A 7,542-nucleotide genomic window follows, 5' to 3' on the forward strand; every position below is an offset into this window, starting at 1 on the left:
GCCCCTGAAGGGTTGCTCCCCCCCCCCCCCCAGGCCAATTTTGGGGCTTTTTCAGCCCCCTCCCAGTCCCCGGCCTCAGCCTGAGGCTTTTTTTTTTCCTCTCCCTCCTGTGGGAGAGTTAACCCTCCCCTGCCCAGGATAGCTGCCAGCAGCCAGGGCACTTGGCATGGGGATGTCTTTGCGGACCTTCCCCTCAGCCATGGCCTGCGGGTGCACGCCCCTCTCCACGTCAGGGTGGAGGACTGAGCCAGAGCTCTGGTGGACCTGCTGGGATGCCGGAGCATCTGGTACGCCTCCCAGGTAAATTCAGTGCCCATCGTATATTTGAGTTCTCCCAGCCTGGTGAGGAAGGTGTGTGCAGCGGGGCTAGAAGTCTCGGGGGTCCACCACTTGGTTACGCCCCTGGAGACCCTGGCAGTGTGGGTGGTGGCCTCCAACGTTCCCCCGCACCTGCCAGACTGGAACCTCACCAACGCGCTCGAGCGCTATGGTGTCCTCACCAGCCTCTGGCGCAGGCTGACCATGGGGAGTAGGGACTCCAAGCTGAGACACGTCTGTCATATTGAATGTAATAGTTTGAATGTTTGTAATAGTTGCCCATTAGCCAGTTCAGAAAAAGACAAGATTCATCTTCTTATCTAGGCCATTGTTTTGGCCTACGTGCAGAAGGTCTGGGCTTTGCTCAAAGTCTTAACTCTTGAATTTTATCTTTAGAGGCCTTTAACAAGGTTAACCTAAAAATGACCCTTAAGCAAACATCCCACATTCTGAGAAATCAAACCCTAGGAGTCTTCGAAAAAAGACTGGAAAGAAAGGTCACTGCAGTGGTGTGGAAATTCCCCAAAGAACCTGAACCCAGCAGAAATGTGTTAAGAAAGATCCGAGCCCAAATTTGGGAGTAGTGACAGGTTTGGGTAGGAGGGGCCCAAGACGGCAACTCACTCAAAAACTGTAACCTACTGTCCCAATTTGGAGGTAACCTCACTTGCAGAACAATGAAGGAAGAATCGCAAGTGTAGGCCGGATCAGACTGATCACCTGAACCACCCTCTCCATGAACACGAATCTCTTAGTTCACGCTGAAGCCACGGAGCGCCCGAAAGGGACTGAAGGAAGGGGACTTAGTCCTTTCAGTATTGAGGCCACCCCATTGAACTGTACTGCTGAGGCCAGCCCGTTGAACCGTACTACTGAGGCCAACCCATTAAATTGTACTACTGAGGAATGAAACCATATTTAGGTGTTTGGTTTCTTGGAATTCTAGGATTGTAAGTATAATATAGTAATAACTTTTCTGGTTAAAATTATACAGTTAGTTGTAATTGTAATTGTTTTAAAGAAGTGTATTTAGAGTATTGTTTCTAATATATGTAGTTATTGTGTTCTTAACGTTTGTGGTATTTCTTAAAGCTAAGCAGTGTTATATACGTAGCAAAGGAATTTAAAATAAAATTGTGTTGTATGAATTAAGTGTGTAATCATTGTGAAATTGTGCAAGTAGCTAAAAATTCCCCCAGCCAGTGCATCAAATGAATCAGTAAGTTGTGTGGGATTTTCTCTATTCCATAACCCACTAGAGACAACGTCCTGTCCTTTTGGAGGCAGTCATTCATGCTCCTCACGGGTGACACCCAGAAACTGCCTCCCCCTTTGACCTTTGTTTTGGATTGGAGGTCCTATGTGGTATATTTCTCCCAGGGCGGGAATTCATGCCGCCGCCGCTGCGGCAGCTCCCACTTAGCTGCCCAGTGCCCATCAGGACAGTCAGCTGGGGCACTGGCTGCTGCACCCACCCAAGAGGATGGTGCATCCACCTCTGATATGGGACCCTCATCAAAGGGTGGGGTTGGGGGGATCTGCCAAGCCCTCCTCCACCCCTGCTCCATCCGAGGGGCTCAACCCCTCTGGCATTGGCATGCCACCCAGGGGGGGGCCGGGGACATCCTCCCAGGTTTCTCTTGCCCCTGTCGTGGCTGATGCCCCGCCCGGTGGAGTGGCTGGGGAGTCCTTCCAGTCCCTTCCTGTCTGAGACCTCCCCTCCCCCTCCCTCCACCCCTGCCTCAGCCGAGGTGGTGGACCCGGAAGTGGTGAACCCCAAGCAGCCTGGCCCGCCCCCTACAGTGGAGGTGTCAGCTACTCCCAAAAAAGCCAAGAGCAAGAGGCAAAAGGGAGAGTCTAAAGGAGGTCCTGCCCCTTTGGGGCCTGCCTTGGACAGCATCGGGGAAAAGGGTGTCCCAGAGATGTCTGGCAACCTGCCTTCGGCCCCCAAGCTGCGGACCGTGCTGGAGGCAGCAGATCTCATCGATGCCTGGCAGGTCCTCCACTCTGACACGCGACAATACACCTGGGCAAAGATGAGTGCCAGTGGGCTTGCCATGGTCCACTTCGACCACCTCTACATCGGCCAGCACCACCTGCCGTTGCTGTGCAGCAGCCGCATCATTCCATCAGGCCTCTCGAACCATGCCCTTGTCTGATGAGAACTGAGCCTGCCTGGCAGAGCACGCACGTGGGCCCCTTACTGGTGCCTCAACGTCAGCCTGCTGCAGGACACCCATTTCAGGGACTGCTTTGCCCACCTCTGGAGGAGCTGGGAGGCAGTGCAAGCAGACTACTTCTCCTGGCGCCTGTGGTGGGACGTGGGGAAGATCCAGATCCGGGCATTCTGCCAGCAGTATTGCCAGCTGGCGGCGATGGAGCTCTGCCACCGCACCCAGGAGCTGGAGGAGGACGTGGCAGAGCTCGAGGCATCCCTGCTCTGTGCAGGCAATGATGCGGCACTCCTCGAGAGCCTCCAGTCCTGCAAGAAATGCCTGCGGGAGCTGGCGGAGGGTGCAGCCCACGGTGCGCGGGTACGTGCCCACTGCCACAGGCTGGCAGAAGCTGACGCCCCAACCGGCTTCTTCTTCAGCCTGGAGAGGCGGTGGGCCATGTTGAAGACACTGGACCATCTCAAGACCCCAGAGGGATGGCTGCTCATGGACCCAGGCGAAGTGCAGGGGCATGCCATTGCCTTCTATCACGACTTGTTTGTGGCTGGCCTCATTTGTCTGGAGGCCACTCAGCAGCTGTGTAAGGACCTGCTGCGCCTCGGTGTTTCACTCTCCCTGTGCCCCCCAGCAGCAATACGGGCTACCCCTTTGGCACACTGCCCTGGTAGGGACTGTACGCATGGGTGGTGCGCACCCGGCATGCCCAGGTGCTGGCCGGCCGCCCCGACACCATGTGGCGGCGGCGCCTGGAGTGGCCTGGGACTCCAGCGTGACACACACTGCACAAGGCGCCCACTGCCAAGAAGACCGGTGACCTCCAGTGGAGATTGGTGCACGGCATCCTGGCCACTGGCACCTTTGTGTGCCACCTGGACCTGGTGGCCTCAGCAGCCTGCCCCTTCTGCCTGGGGGTGCTGGATGAGGATGTTTTCCATGCCTTCCTCGACTGTCCCTGGCTGCAGCCACTTTTTGCCACCCTCGGAGTGCTGCTTCGGGCACTCAGCTGGGACTTCTCAGAGGACACCTACACCTACTCCTTCCCGTACTGGGCGGCTGAGCGGGCTGCAGTCAGCCTGGCCAACTTCCTGCTGGGCCAGGCCAAGATGGCCACCCTGAAGAGCTGGCGAAACTAGCTCACTGGGACCAGGATGGACGATGCCCTGCAGCTCTTCTGCCTGCTGGTGTGGGCCTGCCTCTCACTTGAGTTCAAGCACACGGTCCTCCAGTGGACAGTGTCCACCTTTGAGGAACCCTGGGCCGTTGAGGGGGCACTGTGCCAAATCAAGGCGGGACACCTGCTTCTTGCCCTGTGATGCCACCAGCTGCTCAAGGTACAGAGGTGCATCCAGTGAGCCAAGACCTCGGGCTTTGTCTATGCGGGCTGACCCCTGATGTCCTGAGGCCCCCCCCTGGGCATCCCCACTGGCAAGAATTGTATATATGTAAATACTTCTTTTGTTCTTTGTGTTTTTTTGTTTTTTTGTCTAGAGTGTACAGGCAGGCCTTGCAGGCCATGAGCGCAGGCCTTGTCCTTGAGGCCCAAATCTTCGGGCCAACCTGTACATGACTTCTACTGCCCCCCATTTGTCACCCTCCCTGCAATAAACATTTCTTAAAAGTCAGTCTTTCTTTCTTTCTAAAAGTTAAATTATGTGACTAAATTAAACTATTTGTTTGTTAATATTTAAGTTCACTTATGTTATTAATTTTTTTTAATACAATACAGCCTTCTGTGTGCTTGCTGGAACTGAAGAAAATGCAAGGAGGGGTGGAAGAGGAGCAGGAAAATAATTATGGGGTGGCAGAATTAAATAGTAGTGGCTGAGGCTGGCCAGTCAGTGGGAGTTTGGAGGAAAAAAAGTTTGGGTTCTTGGTAGAAAGAGGCTAAGGCTGGCTGGCTGGTCAGCTCACTGTGATTCATAGATTGTTAGGGGATGGACGGGACCTTGCAGATCATCAGGTCCAGCCCCCTCACTCTAGGCAGGAAAACAACTGGGGTTAAGTGACCCCAGTAAGGTGACTGTCCAGTATCCTCTTGAAAACCTCCATGGTAGGTGACTGCATCACCTCTGGAGGGAGTTTATTCCACAGTCTGGACACCCTGACTGTGAAGGAGTTTTTCCTGGTATTAAGCTGGAAGCGGCCTTCCAGAAGTTTGTATCCACTGGTCCTGGTCTTCCCCAGGAGTGCTGTAACAGGGGGCCTTCTCGGAGACAATTTGCCTTTGGCCTGCCCACCTGTTTCTGGGCCAACCGCCTGCCTTCTCTCCTGCCACACCTTGTTGTTATCTAATTAATTATCTTAATTAGGCAGGAGGCCTAATTTTCTTATCCCGATGCCAGGGAGATCTATCTGTGGCTCCGTTCTTCCCCTACACCACAGCCCATGCCTCGCAGATGGCATCCACTGAAGTTAATCTCACTGGCCCCACACCGGGCCCCAGAATCCTTCAGTTTGGACCCCAACTGGATCCCTCCACTCAGGCAGCCTACCCCACCCTCATTCAGGCTGCCTAGCTCCCTGAAACTATTTCCCCTCAGGCGTGGTCCCACAGGACCTTTGGCCACATAGGCCCTGGCCTTGCCTCCAAAGCCAGTTGGGAACCCCAGGCCCTCAGATCTGGGCATCCCTCGTGGTGGGCCCCTGGCCCTTTTGACTGTTCTGGTCCTGGCCTTAGCATTCACCAGTCGAGTGTACTCTAAGTCAGGCCTCTGCATCTCCAGCCCACTCTCTCTCTTGGGTCCGCCCTCTGGACCCTACTAGTGGGTGACCCACCCAATTGTGGGAGCTGAGGTTAAGGCACCCTGACCCACCTTTCACTGGGGTGGTAACTGGCCTGGCATTTCCTGGTGGATCCTGTGCCACTGGGAGCCCCACCAGGCCACCCACTCCTGGCAGGGTGCAGTTTTAGGTCATGCCCAGGACCAGGAGCCTCCTAGCCATCCCCTACAGCTCCTCCCTTACCTCTAGGATGTTCCATGAAGTCTTGCAGCCAGGCAATGTTACCGCCTGGCCTGCCAGCAGGGAACTGATCTGTTTATATAGGCAGCCAGGGATCTAAAATGGCTGCCGCAATCAAGAATGTGCTGGCTGCCTGGCTGGGCTCTTAAAGTGGCAGGCACAAACAGTGCCTTGCCACAGGTGCCCTAGTGAACAGTTGTTCACCGAGGTCCTGATGCACTCCTCTGATATAGTGGTAAGCCTCTATCAAGTCCCCTCTCAACCGTCTCTTTTTTAGGCTGAAGAGGTCCAGGTCCCTCTGCTTTTCCTTGTATGACTTGTCTTGTGGGATGGGCTAGCTGGTCGTGATTTAGCCCAGGGGTTTTGAAAGGATAAAAGATGATTGGAGGGCTTGGGATTCCCCTTCCTCACCAATCAGGCCCCAGACACTCACCCTCCATGTCCCCTGATTGGCGCCTTGGGTCACCTGGAGGGGGATAAAAAGTGCAGCACAGCTGACTCAGGGGAGCCCAGTGAGAGACCACAAGGGAGGAGTTTCAAAGAGATGGCAAAGAGCTGGGCCAGCAGGGCAGGAGCAGTTGCCCCAAAAGAACCTGAAGGAGTGGGACCTGCAGGCAGCAGTTGGACCCTCAGCAGTGCAGTGTGTGGCCAGCAGGAGAGGCTCCCCAGCTCTGGCAAGGATCTGAGCAGCGACCTGAGAGGTTCCCAGCTCTGCTTCCGGCTCCTCCAATAAGAGGCCAGGAAGCTTGACATGAGGCAGGGGCTCCTGGAAGGTCAAGACTCCTAGCAATTTGAAGTAACACTAGCACTGGTGGCTGTGTGGTAGAGTTTCTGCCTACCTTGTGGGAGATCTGAGATGAAGTCCCAGCTGCGGTAGATTAGGCTGTGTGAAGTGACAGGGAGAATTTTTGTTGCAGTGGAAAGGGGTCATTGGGTTTTCCCTCTTCCCCCCACCCCCCCTTCCAGGTACCTAGGCCCTATATTCCTTGTTATTTGATGTTTTGTATTTTGTGCCTTCTGCTGTTTGTGTTTTATATTTTGTTAAACCTGTTTTTTGTCAACTGGATGAATATGTCTATGATTGTAAGTGTCTAACTTTTGTTGAATCCTGCCTCCCTGGGGTGTTGTAGTGTCCCCTATACCCCCTGGTTTATACTGTTCTCTCATTTAAACGTATATGGTTAAGTCCCCAGTTAGCGATCTGGCTCTGCTCTATAGGGGGAGGCAGGTCCCTACACCTCCCACAGTGCTTGTGCACCTGCTCTGATCCCTTCAATTGGAAAGGGGGTACCTCTTGGAGTACTGCCCGGGTTACGCTTGCAAGTCCCTGATCATATGGGTGGCTCTTTTCTGGACCCTTTCAAGTTTTCCCATGTCCTTATTGAAGTGCAGCACCCAGAACTGGATGCAGTACTCCAACAGCGGTCTCACCGGTGCTGAGTACAGTGGGAGTATCACTTCCTCAGTTTTACATGAGATACATGAGATACATCTGGTTCTGGTCTGCCCAACTCTCAAGCCTGTCCAGGTCTGCCTGTATCTGCAACCTGTTTTCTGATGTGACCACACTGCTCCATAACTTGGTGTCATCTGTGAACTTGGCCAGCGAGCTTTTCCTTTCCCCATCCAAATCATTGATAAAGATGTTGAAAAACACCGGTCCAAGCACGGACTCCTGAGGGACACCACTGGCCACTTCTCACCAGGATGATACAGATCTGTTCATGAAAACTCTCTGGGTCCAACCCTGTAGCCAGTTTCCCACCCACTGAACCATCAAGCAGCTGAGCCCACAATCTTCCAGTTTTCCCACAAGGATATCATTGTATACTAGAACAAAAGCCTTTGGAAGTCTAGGTATATAACATCTACCTCGTCTCCCATTTCCAGGTGGAGAGACCTGGTTGTAGAAGGAGATGAGATTGGTAAGACAAGACCTGTCCATGATGAAGCCATGCTGGCTGTCATTCAGAATCTTACCTTCTGCAAGTGTATCACACAAAGATTCTTTAATGAGCTTTTCCAGGATTTTCCCTGGAATAGAGGTTAGGCTGATTGGCCTGTAGTTGCCCAGGTCTGCCCTCTTTCC

This window comes from Alligator sinensis, unplaced genomic scaffold, assembly GCF_000455745.1.
Source record: "Alligator sinensis unplaced genomic scaffold, ASM45574v1 scaffold81_3, whole genome shotgun sequence".
NCBI lineage: Eukaryota > Metazoa > Chordata > Crocodylia > Alligatoridae > Alligator > Alligator sinensis.